Genomic DNA, 20,275 nt, shown 5'->3' on the forward strand with positions numbered 1-20,275 from the left:
TGCGCTGGGTGTGGAGAGTTCTGTGCAAACAAACCCTAAAGCCATTAGTCATGTATTTATTTCTGGTTGCTTGTCAAAGTGATGGCGGTTTCCCTCTGTAACCTAAACTTAGTTTCCAAGTCTTTTTTTAAAAACGTGTCTTGCTCAAATGTCACTTTGCTTCCCAAGCGGCAGCCTTCTCATTCATTCCTTCAATCTCCAAGTGCCTGCTGGTGGCTGCTGCTGCTGCACTAGCAAGCAGAGCCTACGGAGAGCCCTACGCTGTGTTCTCTGCCTGTGTTTCTCCCACCCATACACCTTATGTTACTTGGTCTGTGTCTCTCCACTGCAGTGACACTTGATGCACCCTGTGGGACAGAGCCTCCGCTTCTTCTGCCTCAGAGGCTAACCCCAGGCACGGTGCCTGAGTCGGAACTTGGTTACAATGAGTGTTTTTGCTGTGGCGGTGTTTGGGACTCAGGTGCTAGAGAACAGACCCCCCCCCCCCCCCCCCCCCCGCACTCCTTGCTTGATTGCGTAATCACCAAACTATTAAGACTAAGCCCAGGGAAGACAGATTGTTTTATTTCAGAAGGGCAGAGAGTTGTGCGGCCTGAGATGAGGGAGGAGTCCAATCACACATCAAGAGACCCAGCTGGGGGCCTTGGCTTTGTCCCTGGTAAAGCTGGTTGACTTGGGACAGGTCTTTACATTTACACCCCACTCCCAAAAGGGTAGAATTTTCTAAGATCTCTTCAAAAAGAAATCAGACCAGACTTTTTAAAAAAAATATTTATTTATTTATTATGTGTACAATATTCTTTCTGTGTGCATGCCTGCAGCCCAGAAGAGGGCACCAGACCTCATTACAGATGGTTGTGAGCCACCATGTGGTTGCTGGGAATTGAACTCAGGACCTTTGGAAGAGCAGGCAATGCTCTTAATTGCTGAGCCATCTCTCCAGCCCCAGACCAGACTTTTAAATAAAGATTTATTATTTTTGTTTTATGTGTATGAGTGTTTTGCTTGCGTGTATATAGTGCACCATGTGCATGATTGGTGCTTGCAGAGTCCAGGAGAGTCTGGCGGGTCCCTTAGAACTGGAATTATGGGTGCTTGTAAGTAGCCATGTGATGATGGGTGCTATATCCAGGTCCTCTACGGGAGCAGCGGGTGCTCTTAACTGAGCCATCTCTCCAGCCTCCGTAGTAGACTTAAAAAAAAATCTCATTTGTCGTTCTCCACCTTATTTTTTGAGACACAGTCTCTTACCTATCCAACCAGACTGACTGCCTAGCGAGCCCTAGATATCTTCCTGTCTCTGCCTCCCCAGCACTGGGATTGCAGGTGTGCATTGTTGTGTCCAGTTTTAACATCAGCAGGGGAGTGTCCTTACGTAAGCGTTTTACTGGACCGTATCTCCAGCCCCCAAAGAGGTGTGCTGCGCAGATCAGGTGGACTTATGCCCTCTTCTATTCGTTCCTTTGTGTGCGCGGTCTCCTCCTGTCTCCAGGATAAAAAGAAATGGGAAGTCTTCAGTTCTGCCTTCAACAAAGCACACTTAAGTCTCTCTGCTTGGTGCTCTCGATCCTGTTTGCCCCCAGATTGCTCAGGCCATCCTCAGTCCTCGTGAGAAGGTAACAGTCTCCCCACAAAGCTGTCTGCCTTGACTCTGTTAGCTCTGGAGTTCTGAGGCACGGTCTGTAGAGACCTAGTGCCGGGGTGGCACTGTGAACTGAGCCTCAGTTAAGGAGACTGGCTTGCCCTTCCCCAGAACGACCTCCATCTTGGGCTGATTTCAGGCCACCAGATGCTTTGGGGAGTCTCAGATGGCGTGCACTCCCCATTTGCTGGGTGGATCAGTTTAGTAATTTGCCCGTCTAGAAGGATATTGGTCTCAAGGCCTCATCACCTAAGGGGTTGTTTTCTGCCACAGCTTAGAGCCTTTGGATTCCAATGTTTTGCAGATGGGCTGGTGGCTTCTGTCAGAATAGCCAGCATGATCCGGCCGAAGGCACATGGATGCTCAACACAGCAGTGTGGGTGTCTGAACTTAAAGGGTCCTCTCGTCCCATATTCCCCACTCTGAACTTGAGGATGCTAATAAGTCATCAGTGAAACGAATGTAGCTTGGACAATGCATAGGCCAGTGCCAGGCTCGGAGCTGTTGGCCTGCAGCTGCTGTCTCTTTTAGCTGTGTACATCCTAACAGTTCCCAGCCTCTTCCTCTCTTCTACCCCCACCCCACTCTGATAACCTCTCCATGATGTGTGTCCTCCAAGCTTTTAGTCATAATTATGCCACACTTATCCAGAGGTCAGACTTTTAGCAACCTCTGCCATCTGGAATGCAGCCATGAACCAGACAGGAAAGGCCCATGAGCTCAGCTGCCCCGGTGTCTCACCCTGGCTGATGGGACAATACCCAGCTGACGGCAGGGAGAGGTGGCAGGTGGCGAAGAAGGCAAACACCCCGGAATGGGCTCTTTGTGCACCCCACACTGACATTGAGACCAAACCAGCCACCTTCCACGTGATGAGAATCTTTGATGTTCCTACCCAGCCATTCTGGGAATTGAGAAGGTGTTGAAACCTTCTGCTTTCTACACACACAGAGCACACCGATACACATGCAGGCAAAACACCCATAGAAATAAAATAAATCTAAAAAAGAAAGAAAACAGGAGACTATAAAATTGACTTCTCTTGGAATTCCTTTTTTTTTTTTGCCCCAGACCCATTAGTGGGGCTGGGGAGATGGGCGATGGGTAAAAGCATTTGGTGTCCAAGCCCGACAACCTGAGTTCAGATCCCCAGAGCCCACCTAAAGAGCTGGACATAGCAGAAAGCATCTGTAATCTCAGCACCGCTGCGTGAGATGGGGGTGGGCAGGAGAGAGCTGCTCTGGAGTTCCGGGCTGGCTAGCCTGGAGTGTGCAGTGATACAGACGTGGCAGAAACAGTGAGAGAGACCGTGCCTCCAGAGGGTGGAAGAGGAAAATCAACCCCCCAAAGGTGACCCCAAAGAGGTCACATGTCCTCTGACCTCCACATGTGTGTCCCCGCAACCCCCGAAAATCTCTCGGTATTTTGCTGTCACTTCATGGGATATTTAATGTCTGTGAAACTTTCCCGTGGTTGAGTATGGGCAAACGTACCAGGATATGGGAGAAAGGCGGGTGTGAGGGTCACTTACCCCTGCCGTCGCTGGTTAGTGCGCCACCGGACGCCAGCCCCTGAGGCGTTGGCTTCTCCATCTGTGCATCCTTGTCTGCTCCTCTCCCAGGGTTGCTCTCTGAGGTGCAAGCCTCTCTGGTGTGGGAATCCTTTCCATCCCTCCTGCTTGCCCTGCCCACCCCTTCCACTCATGTCTCCTGGTCAGATACTTGGTAAATTTTCTTAGTTTGGACTTGTAGATTGAACGCTGCATTGAGTGGAGTCGAGCTGGCTTTCGTGTTCTGTCACATAGACTTCTCCAGGCTCCTGAATCTGCATGGACATTCTCTGTGTTAAAGAATGTAAGTTTCACCCATCCACAGCATCTTAAAAGCCTAGAGTTTTAGGTTTCTGGGTGATTTAACTTTTGTATCCACATAAACAGATTGCATATTTTGGACCTGTATAAGGGCTAAGAGGTTGTCACTTGGTCAAGGTCATACTTGTGAACCCAGGCTGGCCCTCAGGGTTGGGGACTGCTTTGCTAGAGGGTCTTTCTTTGCTTTGTCACCAGAACAAATGCTGTCTGATGCTGTCTTTCCCTGCTACAAAGCTCCTGTGTTCCCCTTACTCCCTGAGGCCTTTAAGTACGAATGAACTTAGAGCGAAGTTATCTTGTACCAAGGTCCGCCTTAGCCTCCCTGCTCCTGCCTCGTTCTGCTCTCACGGCTCCAAGGGAACAGCACTGCCTTCCTTGTGCGGTCAGTTTCACTTCTGTGATGATGCTGTGCCTAATGGTTTCATACTTAAAACTCCAATCACACATTTGAGCTTCATCTTGTGCTTGGCCGGAGAGCGATTTCTGGGGGTCCATAGCGCTAAGGCTGCCTTAAGCACTTCCTGAGAGCCATCCAGACTTGGTCTAGAGCAGGCTGAGAGCCAGCCAAACTTGGTCTAGAGCAGCCTGAGAGCCACTCAGACTTGGTCTAGAGCAGGCTGAGAGCCGTCCAGACTTGGTCTAGAGCAGCCTGAGAGCCGTCCAGACTTGGTCTGGAGCAGCCTGAGAACCATCCAGACTTGGTCTAGAGCAGGCTGAGAGCCATCCAGACTTGGTCTAGAGCAGGCTGAGAGCCGTCCAGACTTGGTCTAGAGCAGGCTGAGAGCCGTCCAGACTTGGTCTGGAGCAGCCTGAGAGCCGTCCAGACTTGGTCTGGAGCAGCCTGAGAGCCGTCCAGACTTGGTCTGGAGCAGCCTGAGAGCTGCCCAGACTTGGTCTAGAGCAGGCTGAGAGCCATCCAGACTTGGTCTGGAGCAGCATTTCTCAACCTGCGGGTCGAAACGACTTTGGGGGTCAAATGACCCTTTCACAGGGGTCGCCTAAGACCCTCGGAAAGCACAGGTATGTTTCCATGAGGATTCATAACTAGCAAAATTACAGTTATGAAGTAGCAGTGAAAATAACGTTAACCTGAGGAGCTGTATTACAGAGTCACAGCATTAGGAAGGCTGAGAACCACTGCTCTAGAGGAGAGCTGTTGCTGAGGTCAGAGATGACTCCCTGAGAGGAAATGGCAGGTGGACTCATCGCCTGGATTGCATGTCTGATTTACCAGGGTGGGGCAGTATAGGTGGCAGGTAGAGGAAAGGTCACAGAAATTGCCAGTACCTGGTAGAGGCTTCTTTGTCCCTGCGGGCCAGCATTCTGGAACTAGCTGAGTAGCCTTGCATGCATTGGTACTTCCAGGACAGGAGGACCTTGGGGAGGTGCCATTGGCGGTGGGCATGGGGTGTGGTCAGAGGGGTCATCCTGCAAACATGGCTGCGTTCCCAGGTTTTGCTGTAGGTTGGTCTTATTGAGGGCCAATCAGGACTCTGGAATGTCAGGTTGCACCTGTGTTATCAAAACACTGTGGGTCGTGGTGGAAGGACAGACAGATGGCAGGATTTGACAGCTACTGGATCGACACAGGATTTGTTTTTATTTGTGTGTGTGCGCATACACAGGTGTCCAAGGAGGCCAGTGTTGTACAGGCAGTTGTGAGCTGCCCAGGATGGGTGCTAGGAGCCAAACTCTGGTCCTCTGCAAGATCTGTCAGTCTGTGCCCTTAACCCAGAGCCATCTCTCCAGTCCTGCAAATTTACTTATTCTTAAGCCTTGTTTTACACTCGAAAGTGAGATTCCTGCCGTGACCGTTTTGCACATCTGTTCCAAAGCTCTCATAATGCGTGTGGTCTTGGAACTGAAACTCTGCCTTCACTACTGTCTAATATCTAGCCAGACTGCAAGGGACATTTAATATTTTGACATTTAGGGTTTTTTTTTTCCCCCGAGTTTGTTATGTGTCCTTGGATTCGTTTATAGGCATCTTGCACACGCAGAAGCCTGCAGAGACCAGCAGAGGGCATCAGATCCCCTAGAACTGGAGTTACAGATGGTTGCGAACTGCCTTGTGGGTGCCGGGGCCAAACCTGCATCCTCTGTAAGAATAGTTAGGTGCTCTTTTACCCAGAGCCATCTCTTGAGCCCACATCTAATGCTTTTATTTCACGGTGCCTGTATAGAGGTGAAAGGACAACCTGTGGGTTAGTTCCTTATACCGTGTGGGTGTAGGGGTTGGAACTCAGGTCGTCAGGCCTGGCAGAAGTGCATTTGCTCACCGAGTTGTCTCACTGGCCCGGTCATCATCCTTTTCTATTAAATCAGGTGCATTTTGGGGAGTCCTGACAGATGAGAAGGAATTAGGGTGTCAGCATGCAGCATATGACGCAGGAGGTAGAGCCTTGATGTGCTATAAAGCTGCTGACAGACGAGAGACATCAGAGGGGCCAGACCAGGCCACGGATGATGCTAAGGCCCTGTGTGACCGAGCAACGAGACCGAGGTGAGCCCATTGAAAGAACTGACAGACCAGTGTATTTGGGAAACAATTTGAAAGTCTTAGTAAGACACTAAGAATTCAGGAAGGCATGCAGCTAGTGGATGCCCAGTCTGCAGCCCCCTGCCAAGTGCCTTGACTTTTAATAGTTCATTCCAGCTCCCACAAGTCACCAGTGCTTTCTGTCCTTGACCCCAGCTGGTCCAGAGGTGCCAAAGAAATCAGAGTTGTCTTTTGAAAGTTAAAAAAAAAAACAAACCAAAAACCGAAAACAAACGGCATAATGGAGATACGTTCTATGCATAATGTATTTGCCCGTTTTAAGCTGTGAATTCAGTGAGTTTGCTGGAGTGCCTCGTTGTGCAGCCCCCTCGAAAGTAGCCACATGCAGTTATCTCAGAACTGCCCCTCTGCTCCCCTGCAGATGGACCCCTACTTCTGCCCCTGCTAGCCAGTGCTTCTTGGCTGTGGGCTTTTTTGTTTGTGGTATTTTGTTTTTTAGTTTTATACAATGAAGTCAGGGTACATAGTCCCTTTGGTGAGCTTAAACCGTTCTTAGACCACTCTGTTTTATTACCGAGCCCTGTCACATGGGCATGCCATAATTTTAAAATCAGTTTTATTAAGCAATGGACAGTTGAACTCTTCCTAGGTCTTAGCTGTAACAAGTAAGAGCTGCTAGGAACATGGAAGTTCAAGTCTTTGTGCAAACAGATGCTTCTTTCCTTATTTTTCTTCTTTTCTTTTTTGAGACAGGAGCTGGCCCTGAGCTGGTCCCTGTCTCTGGCCTTTTACACCTGAGTTCTGGACCGCAGGCACTCACCGCCATGTCCAGGAGTTATTTTATTTGCTTGGGTAAACACTTAGTAAGATTGGTGCTGAGTGGATTGAGGTTGTTAAGACACTGCCATTCTGTTTTCTCAAGCCACAGTATCATTTTCAATTTCACTCACAATATGCACGAGTTCAGTCCCTCCATCTCTGCATCAGCAGTCGGCATTAACAGCCAGTCTTGTTGTTTTAGGATTGTGCTGCGGGGTCTTCTTGTGATTTAACACACATATCTTGGTAACCATGGTATTCAGAATTTCATGTTTTCATTGGCCTCTGGGCATTCTATTTGATGTAGCTGTCTGGACTTTCTCTCTCTCTCTCTGTGGTGTGTGTGTGTGTGTGTGTATGTCTATGCACACACACACACACACACACACACACATATATAAATATATTGAAATGCATTACAGGAGAGGAGATGCTAAGATGTTGAATGTCTCTCACTGGAAGGGACTGTCAAGAGAAAGTGAACGTTTCTGTGGTTCTCAACCTTCCTAATGCTATGATCCTTTAATACAGTTCTTCATGTTGTGGTGATGTCTGATGTATAGGATACCTGATACGCTATCCCCAAAGGAGTCCAGACCCACAGATTGAGAACCACTGGTTTAAGTAGTGATAGTTCAAGGCAAGTTTGTGAATGGTATACTCTGCAAAACAGTGTCATAGGCATTCTGGGAGCTGAATTAAATCAGCCTTACAGAAAAATTTTAAATGATTCATGGTCTCTTGATTTATTTTTTTTTAAGAATTCTTGGGGCTAAAGAGATGGCTCAGTGGTTAAAAACACTGACTGTTCTTCTAGAGAACCTGGGTTCAAGTCCCAGCAACCACACAGCCTCTCACAACTGTAGCTCCACTTCCAGGGCTTCTGTTATCCTGTTGTGTGATCTCTGCAGGCACTGCACACATGTGGGGGATGGGCATGAATGCAGACAAAATACCCTGGTGTAGGAGGTCCTTCTGTCTTATGTGTTGCTTTTATTGGTTAATGAATAAAGAACTGCTTTGAGCCTATGGCAGGGAAGAACAGAACTAGGTGGGGAAAGCTAGGTTGTATGCTGGGAGGAAGAAGGGCGGAGTCAGACACCATGGAACCGCTGGAGATAGATGTGCTGAAACTTTGCTGGTAGGCCACAACCTCGTGGTGATACACAGCTTAATAGAAATGGGTTAAATTAAGATGTAAGAGTTAGCCAATAAAAAACTAGAGCTAATGGGCCAAGCAGTGATTTAATTAATACCGTTTCTGTGTGATTATTTCAGTCTAAGCTAGCCGGACGGCCGGGAACCAACAAGTGGCCCCTTCCTTACTACAGTGCCCACACACATAAAATAAAACAAAGGAAACAGATTGAAAGTCTTCTGGCATTTCTACAGAAATTCTGGACCTGAAAAGGTGGCCCTCTTGTCTGTGCGTCGCTGTATATTTGGCAGCTGGTTAGAGAACTCAGGGTCAGACTTCTCCTTCTCAGGAATGCAAAGGACTTGCCCAAGACTTTGAAGGCAATTTAGTGAGAACTTGTGAGGCCCGAGGTTCCTCAAATATTCCTGAGAGGTTCTGGAACATGGCTACAATTTTTTAAAACCTAGAATATCTCTAACAATGGCTAAAAACTCTTCAGATTTGCATGCTGGCACTGGAGAGATGGCTCAGTGAATAAGAGCAAGTCCTGTTCTTGCAGAGGGCTTGAGTTTGGTCCCTGGCACCCACAGTGGGTGTCTTACGACCTCCCGTGACTCAAGCTCCAGGGTGATCTGATGCCTCTGGCCTCCAAAGGCACCTGAATTCACATGCATACGTGTAATTAACAATTACAACATTTAAAAATGTTTGCATGCTAAAGCACGCATCCGCAGGCATGAGGGGCTGCTACCTAAACATTCTAAGCTCTGCTGACGCCGTGGGTGAAGGGTGTGAGGGAAGCTGATTTATTTGCATGCCTGTTGGCACCAGTGGGTGTTGGGGGACTTAGGAGCTAGAGTTCAGAGGCTGGAATTGCTCCAGATACACAGCTCTGCTGTTTTAGTGAAGTTGTTTGTGTAGACAGGAAGTTGGAGAAGAGTCAGTGTACAAGCGTGGTTATCCTAATCAACATCACATTCACAGATGCTGACCCTTACAGAATGAATATGCAAGGAGAGCCGTCCCAGGGTCCTCTGCAAAGACAGGTGATCCCAGTAGCCCAATTCATTGATTGATTTTTTTTTTTCAGGGCCAGCTGCATGCATGGTCCTAGGATGGCAAAGACAAAAAATTAGTCACTTGGTAATCTCCAAGATGTTAAAGTGGGTGGTGTGTGTGTGTGTATGTTACTATGTGTGGTGTGTGTATGTGTGTGTGTCTTTTTGTATGTGGTGTGCGTGGGGGTGTGTATGTGTGTCTCTGTGTGTATGTTCCTATGTGTGTTATGTATATGTGTGTCTTTTTGTATGTGGTGTGTGGTGTGTGTGTGGTGTGTATGTTTCTGTGGTGTGTTTGTGTGTGGTGTGGGGGTGTGGTGTGTATGTGTGTTTGTTTCTGTGGTGTGTTTGTGTGTGGTGTGGGGGTGTGGTGTGTGATGTGTATGTGGGGGTGTGGTGTGTACGTGTGTATCTCTTAGTATGTGATATGTATATGAGGTAGCACAACACAGACTGTTGGCTCAGAGAAATTAACGCCTGACTTACAATCCTCTGGGATAATAACAGGTCATCCAGCAGGGACTTCCAGGCGCTTCTTGTCCAGTACATTTACAATAGGGACTACAAGGACATGCTCCATGATAGAGAGTTGAAACCAATTTCCTACTACTTCAGAACGTTTCCGTTTTTTCAAACAAAGGATGTCTGTGCCCATCTGTTCCTACTTATTTGTGCAAACCCGACTCATCTCTGTCTTATGTAATTCAAAGACTAAGGAAAGCATAGTGTGGGCCACTGGCACCACGCTGCTAGTTCCAGACGAATGGTACCGGCCTCTGTGTTCTCACTATGCAGCTTGGAGGATGGGATGTCACACATTTGAACAATTACTGTTCTAGCAGGGGTGCCTTCGAATCCACCACATGCAGAGGTCCAAGGAGACACGGGTCCCCTTATTCCTCCATCTATCTCTGGCTTCTATCGCACCATGTGCTGGGAGGGGCTGACACAGCCCCTCTGGTTCCATTCATGCAACCTGCCTGCCTGTTAACAGCTTGTCACTTTCTTCGGGATGTCTCTGTATGTATGTGGTGTGTGTGTGTGTGTGTGTGTGTGTGTGTGTGTGTGTGTGTGTGAGAGAGAGAGAGAGAGAGAGGTGGGGGTGGGGGGTAGTGGTGTTCCAGGGCGTCTCTCCTTAGAGGCAGTCACAGCAGTGTTAGGCATGCATGAATAAAGCACAGCAGCACTGTACGCTTTGTTCATCTCACGTTGCTGGAGCATGTGTCCGTCAGGGAAGAGACCTGGCTCCCTGCCCTGGAAGAAGCACCCATGGTCTCACCTTTGTCTTCCATAGTTCTATTAGAAGATTCAATGACTCAGGAAGTCTTAGGTTTCTGAAAGCAGGGTCTTCTTTCACCCTAACCTCAGGCCATGGTAGGAGCTGCTTGTCTGCTTAGTAAGCACTTTAGGACGACTACAGGATTTCCAGGGGTCCCACCCCCAATTAAATAGCTTTATTTTCTTGATTTGGTGTTCCTTCACGTTCCCAGTTTACTGTGAGCGGTAAGGACACAGCACTGCTGAGAGAACACGGCAGAGGATTTGATTGAAAACGGGAAATCCGGGGGCTGCTTTGGCTTCTCCTTACCTCTGTTTGGAGAGGGGTTTGGTGTGGCCCCTCTGAGCCTCGGTTGGGGCATTGTTACCGTATGCCTGTGTCATGTCATGCATTGAAAGTGTCACACGGACAAAAGGTGAGTTACTGTCACTCGCCTTGTGCCAATAGGGTTGGTGACGGTGCCCCGACTTTTCGGCCAAGTGGTACTCATCGGAGTTTTCTCTTTTGCTGTGTATTTCAAGATACCCAAGCCAGGGAAATACAGTAGACGTTTGGAAAAGTACTTTCTGCCATTATTGACTTTATTTTTATACTTCCTCCTCGTTCTCAGGAATTTGTAATAACTAGTCATTGATTTCCCCCTCCTCAGGCGAAGCAACCCATTACATCATGTATTAAACTGTAATTTTAATATTTCCTCCACGTGTGTGTTACAATGTGCATGAGGAGGTCAGAGGGAACTTAGGGGAGTTGGCTCCCTTTGTTTGTCTGCCATGTGGGTCCCGGGTGTTGAATTCTGATTGATCGCTGTAGGAGGAGCTGCCTGTTCGTCCAGGCCACCCAGAACCAAAATAACCACACAGAAACTATATTAATTAAAATACTGCTGGGCCCATTAGCTCTAGCTTCTTATTGGCTAACTCGTACATCTTAATTTAACCCATCTCCATTAATCTGTATATTGCCATGTGGCAGTGGCTTACCATCAAAGTTTCAGCATATCTGACTGGCAGCTCCACAGTGTCTCCCCGACTCTGCCTTCTTCCTCCCAGCATTCAGCTTAGTCTTCCCCGCCTACCTAAGTTCTGCCCTATCAACAGGCCAAGCAGTTTCTTTATTCATTAATAGTAATCACAGCATACAGAGGGGACACCCACATCAGAGTGCCTTTGCCTTCATTCCCCAAACTATCTATCCAGCCCAAACTGTAGATCTTGGAGGCATTAAGTTCTCATGGTGCTTGAGGTGGAGCAAACACTTTCCATGTTAGTTTTATAGCGTCATGGTTTGAGAAACACTTTACAGTGTGTCTGTGTCCGACCATTCTTCTGTGTTGGTCCCTTACCTCCTGCTGTAAGCCCCTTGGATCAAAGACAGCAGCATTATGTTAGTCCTTGTGAATTTGCCTGTTGGGGCTGGTCCATCCTTGCTCCCTGTGCCTGTTACCTGGGAACTGGGGCTTGCTTGTCCTTGGTTGCTGTCCACAGGACCTGCGCAGTGATGGCAATGTGCTTCAGGTGGGTAGGCATTGTGTCCTGCAGCCTCTCAGGGACCCTGGGGCCTCTCCTCTGTCATCAGCTATTTCAGATGACCCCTTAGCCAGAAGGGAGTCTGCTTGTGCCGTTGTGTGAGAGGAGGCTCAGCCATTGCTTGTCACTTTCTCTGTTTTCTTCCCTAGGATTTCCGGTTATTTTTCCCCCTTCATTATTTAAACAAAAAGTATAAATAATGGCCCAAGCCTTTCCTTGGGGAGGGACCTGTGTCCTCCAGTGAGGAAAGTAAACTGCCCCGCTTACCCTCACAGCACAGCCAGGTGCTGCCTCTGTCCTGTGCTGTACTTCCTGTCCGTCTGTCCCATTCTCAGTGACAGGGACCCCTTACCTTTGCCCCGGGCCTAGCCTTGTGCCCACAGCCTCATCCCGATCCTGCTTCTCTGCCTTTCTTTTGCTCCAACCTCCTCACCAGGCTCCTACTCACCGAGCCTGGGCCACATTTCTCTTCTGTGCCATGGCCTGTGCTCCTCTGTGCTGCGACCTCGGGGGATGGGGAAGGGGAGAGGGTGGGGTGGGGATATTATCTGAAGGCTTGGTGGTTTTCGGCCAAAAACTTTAATAAAAAAAATAAGTGAACGGACTAGAGAGATGGCTCAGATATTAAGAGCACTTGTTGCCCTTGCAGAGGACCAGGGTTTGGTTCCCAGCACCCACATGGTGGCTTCCAACTGTCTAACGCCACTCTCAGGGGATCCATCACCCTCTTCTGTCCTCCACAGGCAGTGCGTACATGTGACACATAGAACTACATGCAGGCAAAACACACATATAGATACGCTAAAAATAAATATATCTAACGATTAACAGGGATTTTTGTCACTCTTGGGGGCAAAAACAGTGGACTGCTCTGTCCACTGTTGGGAATATTATTTTAAGGTGTGTTACTTTTGTTTAATCTCTGTGATGCTGTGATACTTTGATACTTTGTCTGGAACACCTGATAGTCTAAGATCTGAGTGGCCAATGGCGAGACAGGAGAAAGAATAGGCGGGGCTGGCAGGCAGAGAGAATGGATAGAAGGAGAAAACTGGGAGGAGGGGTTTGAAGTAGTAGCCTGAGAGGGAGGAGGACATTGTGGGCCAGCCACCCAGCTACACAGTAATCCATGGAGTAAGAGTAAGATTTAAGGAAATAAGGGAACAGGAAAAACACAGAGGCCAAAGGGTACACGGGTTAATATAAGTTAAGAAAAGCGGCAAGAAACAAACCAAGCTAAGGCCGGATGTTTATAAATAAGAATAAGATTCCATGTGTGATTTGTCTGGGAGCTGAGTGGTGGACCCCCCAAAAGAGTCCAAAGAGTATAACATTTTATTATTGCTAAAGGGTTAGGGTTAGATTATTGCTACAGTCCGCATCTTGTTCCTGTGGCTGTTAAGCTATCAGTGAGATCAGTGTGTGTGTGTGTGTGTAATTTAAAGGAGGTGTGGGGAGCTCAGGAGTGGGATGAGAAAGTGTTAGTTCCCTCAGGCCCTAGAGAGAGCAACAAAGGTGAGGTGGGGGCTGCCTGTGGGCCCCCTGGCTCTGGCAGGGACACTGTTAAGAAACAGGGAGGAATAGAATGGTGGGAATTGGCTCATGTTTTTCCTAAATTTGCTGCGGCTCTCTAAACCTTTTGATCAATTCAAAGCCAAATAAACAGCCTGGGGTGAGTCTCTAAAGTCATTTCAGTCATTTTCTTCTGCTTTGTGTTGGGAAAGTGAATGAGGGTTTTGCAAGCTAACCTTGTATTTCCTCATCTGATGGGGTTCAAACGGCCATAGTGTCACCCGCCGTATGGTACTTGGCCTGAACCCCCTAACTGTCTTGTTAGACTATGCACTTATATTTTACATATAAATTATATATCTTAGTGTGTGTCTCTGAGGATGGCATCTAAGTGGTACTGTTGCCTTGTGGTTCACTTGAAGGGCTTTGGTGGGGTAGGGGGCAGGGGGATGGGATAGGCATGGGTGAGCCATCATCATTTCTTCCTGAATGATGGGGACCCCCCTCTTTCCTATGTGAGTACTGCAGAGGGAGAGTGAATGGGGAGCACAGACTTGGCTGGACCTCCTTGCACAGAAAGATCCCAGAGTCATGAGAAGGGGGAGTTTGCTAGGAGCCTTATTTCACAGAGGTGTACCCCAACATGGAGTCTCTGACTTAGGGGACGAGGGTTGCATGTCTTCCGGCACTTTAGACTCTATTTTACTTGTTTAACATGATTTTAAGGCTAAGAGGACAAGGGGCTTTCCTTCTACCAGGCTGGCTCAGGGCATTCCTTGTGGCCCTTGTGGGAAGCCTTCAAGGGACGTCAGGAAGTGTTCAGAAAAACTTAAATATAAATGGAATTAAAAAAAAAAACAAACCTGGTTGGTTCTTGAAAGTGTGCCAGTGGGAGTGTGAGCTGGCTAGGAAAGCTTGTGGCTCTTACTTATTTGTTATTAATGTATTCTTTGACAATTCCATGCGTACACAGTGTACGTATCTTGATCGTATCTACCTCCAGTTCCTCCCTCCCACCCCACCCTTCTAACACACCCCCTGCCACCTTCATCGCGTCTCCGTTGCCGTCCTCTTCTTCCTCCCCCTCCCCCTTCTCTTCAGCACCACCATCACCCTCATCTGCTAAGTCCGCTTAGTGCTGCCTGACAGGATATCAGCTGATCCGTTTGGCTCCATCTTTCGCCTCTAAACCGAACCGCAGTGGATTCGTGGATGCGATGGCTGCATCCTGTCTAGAAGACGGCGTTCTACCGAATTCGTCCCCGGACTCCTCCTTTGACGTTTGCACCTCCTCTTTAGCCACGTTCCAGTGGCTGTCATTTCTGGAGACGACTTCTCTGATCTGGAAAGAATTTATCCTGATGATAAGGGCAGTCCTAGATGGGCGGTGTGTCCCTAACAGCTACCTTAATTGGAATGCTTTAGCTCATGCCTCTCTGGGAAGTGGAGGACACCCGGTTGGTGCTGTCTGCTGCCATGCTGGCTGTATGTAGAACACTACTCTGGTTACCCTAGCTGAGGACATAAGCTAAGTTATTCTCAGGTTAGGAAGCCAGGGGATGCTCTTCCAAGGCCACAGATTCCTGGGGAAATTCCCATTTTCTTGGGGACTGTTGTCTCAGTTGTCTGATGTCAGGATGGAGAAACACAAGAGTCACACACACACACATCCTCTTTGCTCCCTGTTAATCAAAGGCATCCAGTATCACTTTACTCATTTTTAGTACATGCCCATTGCTTTAAGCCGGTGGTCACAGTTGCACGATGCTCCTCTGCGAGAACACATAAAACACACCTATGACAGCTTGTGGACCACAGGAAATCATCTGTGGGACCTGGTCCGCTGGACAAGATGGGGACCTGGGGTAGAGCCACGGTGTGTGGTGTGTGTGTAAGGTGTCCCCAGGCAGACCGCATCACCTCAGGAAGCAAATCTCTCCTTGGTTCTGAAGACCCCTGTTTATGTTACTGAAAGGACGTTGGCTTGAGTCTAGTTTCCTGGGGAATTCAACCTGGCCTAGGATCCCATTGTCTTCTGGGACAGGGAAGAATGAGAAGGCTGACCCCAGCCACCAGCTTATGGTCCCCTTCCCAGCCTCTGTGTCTGTCTGAGTCCCCTGTCTCTTCAGTAACGACTGGGCACATTTTAGAGTGGTGGCCCCTGGCCTGTGCATGGTTCCTCTCCTACCGTTATTGCTCATTTCCTGCCCCACCTCTGTGCTCTGCTGTCGTTTGGAGTACTTGGGATTGTCAGAGCCAGAGGCATCAGGACCTTGGACTGTCCAGGGCATCTTGTATCCCGCTGGCTCCTCCCTGGGAAGGGCCCAATGCAGGCTGTGCCAACAGCCTCACCGTGCAGCCTATGTGTGGCTGCTGTGCAAGGGAAGTCCCCTTTCCTATTCTCCTGAGCCACTCGGAGGCTTCTTGTCCCTTTCGGTAATCAGATATGAAGCACGGCAAAGCTTGGGTTGAAGGGCGTCTGTCTCCTTTTCTCTGCGTAGTGACTATAGTAGACTATAGCGTAGTCTAATTAGCTGCTGGATGTGTCCCCGTTGGTGTCTGCAGGGGACAGTCTCCTAAGTAGTTGCTTTTGAAACTTGGTGAGACTGAAGCTGCCCTCATTGACCCAGCATTTCTGCTGGGATGTGTGGGTCGTCTGGAGACGGGTGTGTTCTTGTCTTTACTGGGTCATTCCAGTGACCCATCGCCTTGGGTCACAGTGGACAGCGGCCTAGGCCAGCAGTTCGGCATGGTTGATTGTTTCAGGTGATGGCACTTTTAGGTTTTCCTCTTGTTTACCTTTTCAGTTCAGAAAGCGTTTACTGAGAATGTCTTTGTAGAACCAATTTGTGGCAAAGGGAGGGAAGTAGATTTCAGCTCTGGAATGGTGGGGTGAAGGTGAGACATTAGGTCCCCACTGTGTCCCCAAACCTGGAGCCAGCGCCATGTGCAGGCAGCACCCAGGGCTGCTTCTGCTGGGGTTTCCCCACCGTTGGCCGACTCACTTGACCTCTTGATTGGTCAGTGTTTCCTGGCTGCCCTGCGCCCCCAGCCCTGGTGGCCTCTGTCCACATCCAGAGAGCTTCTGGGCGAGGTTTCTGCCTGCAGGCTGGATTAGCTCACCCTCCTCTGCGTCCCACGGAGCTGTTTTCACGTTAATCATTTATTTATCCTTAAATAAACGAATACATAAGTACACCCTGGTAAATCTTTCAAAGTGTGCCAGGAACTGAGTCTCTTGGCACCATTTTCTACCTCTCCTCCGGAGCCACGTGACGGCTTCCTGTACCGCCTAACCAAGGAGTCTCTGTGTTTATTTTTATATGTGGGAATATGCAGCTTAGAGTATTGCTGTTTTCTTTATTGTTTAATCTGTTCCTTCCATGTATTTTTGTGGTCAAAGGTAAACAAATCCTCAGTGGTAGGATAATAGAAAAGGAGACAAAGTATAGGGTATTGAAAGCCTTTCCCTTTGTCTTTGCCTGAACTCCAAGCATAATGAATGCTCTCAGGCCAATCTGTTACTGTGCTGTGTGTGTTTTTTTTCTTTTTCTTTTTAAAAAAGATTTATTTATTTTTATTTTATGTGCATTTGGTGGTTTGCCAGCATGTAGGTCTGCAAAGGAGCCAGGACCCCTGAAATTGGGGTTACAGACAGTTGAGTGCCTCCATGTGGGTGCTAGGAATCAAACCCAGGTCCTCTGGAAGAGCACCCAGTGCTCTTAACCGCTGAGCCATCCTTCCAGCTCTTATCTTTTCTTCTTGCTTTCAGATTTTTGTTGTTGTTGTTGTTGTTTTTAGTCTTACATTGTAGCCCATGCTGGCCTCAATTGCAAAAATCCTCCTGCCTCAGCCTCCTATGTGCTGGGATTTCAAGAGTGAGTTACCATTACTATGCCTGGCATGCTTTTTGTGTGTGCTGTGTATGTGTGTGTGTATTTGTGCTGTGTATGTGTGCTATGTATGTGTGTTTAATTGGTTTATAATGAAGCTGGTGCCTTCTCTGCTTTCAGTGATTTTTTTTAAACTAGTTAATAATCTCTTCTCCTGAGTGTGTTGCTTGCTGCTTGTGTACATTGCTGTTTGTGCAAGGGAGGACCTTTCTGCTGGGCCAGCTGTGTCTGGGTGCAGCCTGTGGCCAGCGAGCTGGTAAAGTGATGTCGTGTGTTGGTCAGGGAGCGCTCACTAGCCAGGCTGCGATAGGAACGGAGTCCTGTACGTGCACACGTGGAGCGAGCATTTAGTTTTCATTGCCTGTACTCCGGCGTCACATACTTTAATATTAGATTAAGGCCGCCAGTAGGCGTGCAGTTTGCTAGCCACTGCACAGTGGTGCATCTGGGCTTTGCCTTTCATTTTGAGATTTTACCGCACAGTATCGCGTGTATTCTGTTTTTAACATTTTTGTCGAAATCGTTTGTGTATGATGTACACAAAGGCCATTCTCCCATAGCTCTGTAGCCTTTTTGGTACAAATGTGTAGTGTGGTTTGTAGTGTTAACTCCCAACAGACTCGTGGTTTGTCTTGAAGAGTGTTAGTGTATCCTTGTGTGTGTATCCTTCTGTGTCATGACAAAACAGCCGCCTGTGCCCCTGCTCGCTTGTCCTGAGGCACACACATTTCACACAGCTACAGTTTGGCTCAGGCATGAATTTGATCTTAATTTTGAATGACACCTGTTATTCTCCCGGCCTCGGTTAATTCCCAGAAGGAGGGAGGCCCATTATTGTCCAGCTTCTGTGCGTCCCCGATGGCTTCCGCAAATGTTTGCCACTCTCCTTAATGCACTGTACTTTGCTCGAAGTCAGATGTGTGATGAGACCGTCCTGCCACTGATGCCCGCAACCATCCTTGCAAATCTGGCCTGCGGTGTGCTTGGGTTTATCAACTAGCTTTCAAAAGTGTCATTTCCTCTGAAGTTGGCCCATCATACATAGGGGTGGGCGAAGCAGGGAGAACATAGATGGGGCCAGCTCCAGTAGGGACAGCTGTGGTCTGTAGGTCTCCTGCCCTTTGAACATTATCTTTGGGTTCCAGGAAGGACATTGACCCCTTTGTTACCTCCCCTTGAGATCCCAGGGTGCTAGACCAGGTTGGCCGTGGACTGGTGCTACTGCGTCTAGGCCAGGGCCAGTGGAACAGACAGGTCTGGCTGATGCCATGGACGGATGCTTTGCAAGGATCGTCTGAGTCAGAGGCAGCAAAGTTTTCCTGAAAAGGGCCAGATGGTAATTAAATAAATTTCCACAAATATTTAGAGTGAAATTCAAAACAAAGCTAATAGTCAAGGCCCGTGATTGAGAAGAATATGGTTGTTTTGAGGGTTGGGGTAATGTTTCCTTTAGGGGGGTGAGTCAGAGCGAGCTTTCCCTCACACATCACCACATCCAACTAGACGTGTCCACCTGTCAAAACTGTTAGGTTGTGAACAGGCAAGAGGTGGGGCATCTTACACTTGTGGCTCATGGGTTTCCCACCCCTGAACCAAACCATCTCCTTCCACAGACTGTGGAGGCTGCCCCTCCACCCAGTTTGCCATCAGGTACCTGCTTGCTAGGACTGTGGACCGCAAAGAGGAGTTGGATTGATCTCACACCACTGAGAAGGTAGTGCGTGACAGGGGGTGTCGCTGTGGAGCTACGGAACAGGAGGGCCTGGCTGCCTGGTGAATCCTGTCACTCCAGGACAGCTCTCATGGGCACAGAGGGACCTGCAGAGGCAGAGGAGGAGGAAAGAGCCTCATGACATTCTGGGACCATCACACACACGCCTATGTGACTGAAACTCTCACAGGAGTCAGCAAGGTGTGCCAAAGTGAACTGTCCATGTTTTTCGTTGTAATAGAATCCCTGGCAGCTTATGGCTGCTTACTGTGCGGGGCAGCCAGGTGTGAAAATGCCGCCTCTGGGGCTGTGAGGGTCTTTCTAGCGGTGGGTCTATCATGACCCGTGCCCTCATGGTCTCTGCTCCCTTTCCCCGCTCACCATCTCCGGTTACCACTCCAGCGGTTATTTATTTGCCTTGGAAATGTTTGAGACACATCCCTGCAGTCTTGTTTATGCAATAAATTTAATCTGTTAAGCTTGTTTTATAAACTAGAGGTCAGCTTGAGTCCAGCCCCTCAGAGTTTATAGGGTTTGGCCAGACATCAGCTATGGGCCAGGCCCGCCCTGCTTAGGTCTTCATTGACTTCTGCAAGTTCCGTGCGCCTGTGATTTGTCCGCACGTTTTGGTGCCGGTTGTCTTCATCGTCCTTCTTGGGTTGAGGAGTTGCAGAAGAAGGGGTGGGAGGTGAGGTACAGTTAGAAGACTCAGCTACGTTGCAGGTGCCTTAGGATTCTGGAGCCCACAAAAGCCTTATTCGTATTCTTGCTTTAAGGTTTTGGCAAAGCTTTGTGTAAATCACAGATGCAAGACTTTTTTTGTCTTAATCATTCTCACTTCTACTGACTGGGTTTAATCTTATGATCTATAAATATGCGGCGATGGGGGTGTGTGTGCAGTTTTGAGCAGGGAGGGAATCGCCTTTCCCTAGTGTAGGTTTTAATTATAATTACCTCTGCCACCAAGCGCCATGCGCCAAACTCACCTTCGCTTCAATCTCTGCTGAATAGACCAGGAAAAGCAGCAGCCAGCGTTTGTTTATCTTCTCATTCCTGAGGCCGGAAACGGCTTCCCCTTCAACAATAGGGACAGAAGGACTCAGAGATGGAGGCGTATTTTTACAAGACTTCTGTGCTGTCCTTGATAGGATAGGGCTGTAATTTTCAAAGCATTGTGTGGTGTTTTTTGTTCAGCTGGTTGCAGGACCAGCCCCTGTTACCTCAGTAGGTGACCTCCTCCAGCCTCAGCCATACCCCACAGACACAGATGTACCCTGTGACTTGGGGTTACCAGTGGCAGAGCGCTTAACTCTACTGGAGACCT

General features: G+C 48.5%; 1 protein-coding gene across 2 annotated transcripts in view; it reads left to right on the forward strand.

Annotated features, from left to right (window-relative positions):
• Asap2 (ArfGAP with SH3 domain, ankyrin repeat and PH domain 2) overlaps positions 1–20,275 on the forward strand; it is a 155,909-nt gene that overhangs the window by 33,716 nt on the left and 101,918 nt on the right. The gene's annotated exons all lie outside the window — the stretch shown is intronic.

The sequence above is a fragment of the Myodes glareolus genome, chromosome 6 (assembly GCF_982192425.1).
Source record: "Myodes glareolus chromosome 6, mMyoGla1.1, whole genome shotgun sequence".
In the NCBI taxonomy this organism is placed as follows: Eukaryota; Metazoa; Chordata; class Mammalia; order Rodentia; family Cricetidae; genus Myodes; species Myodes glareolus.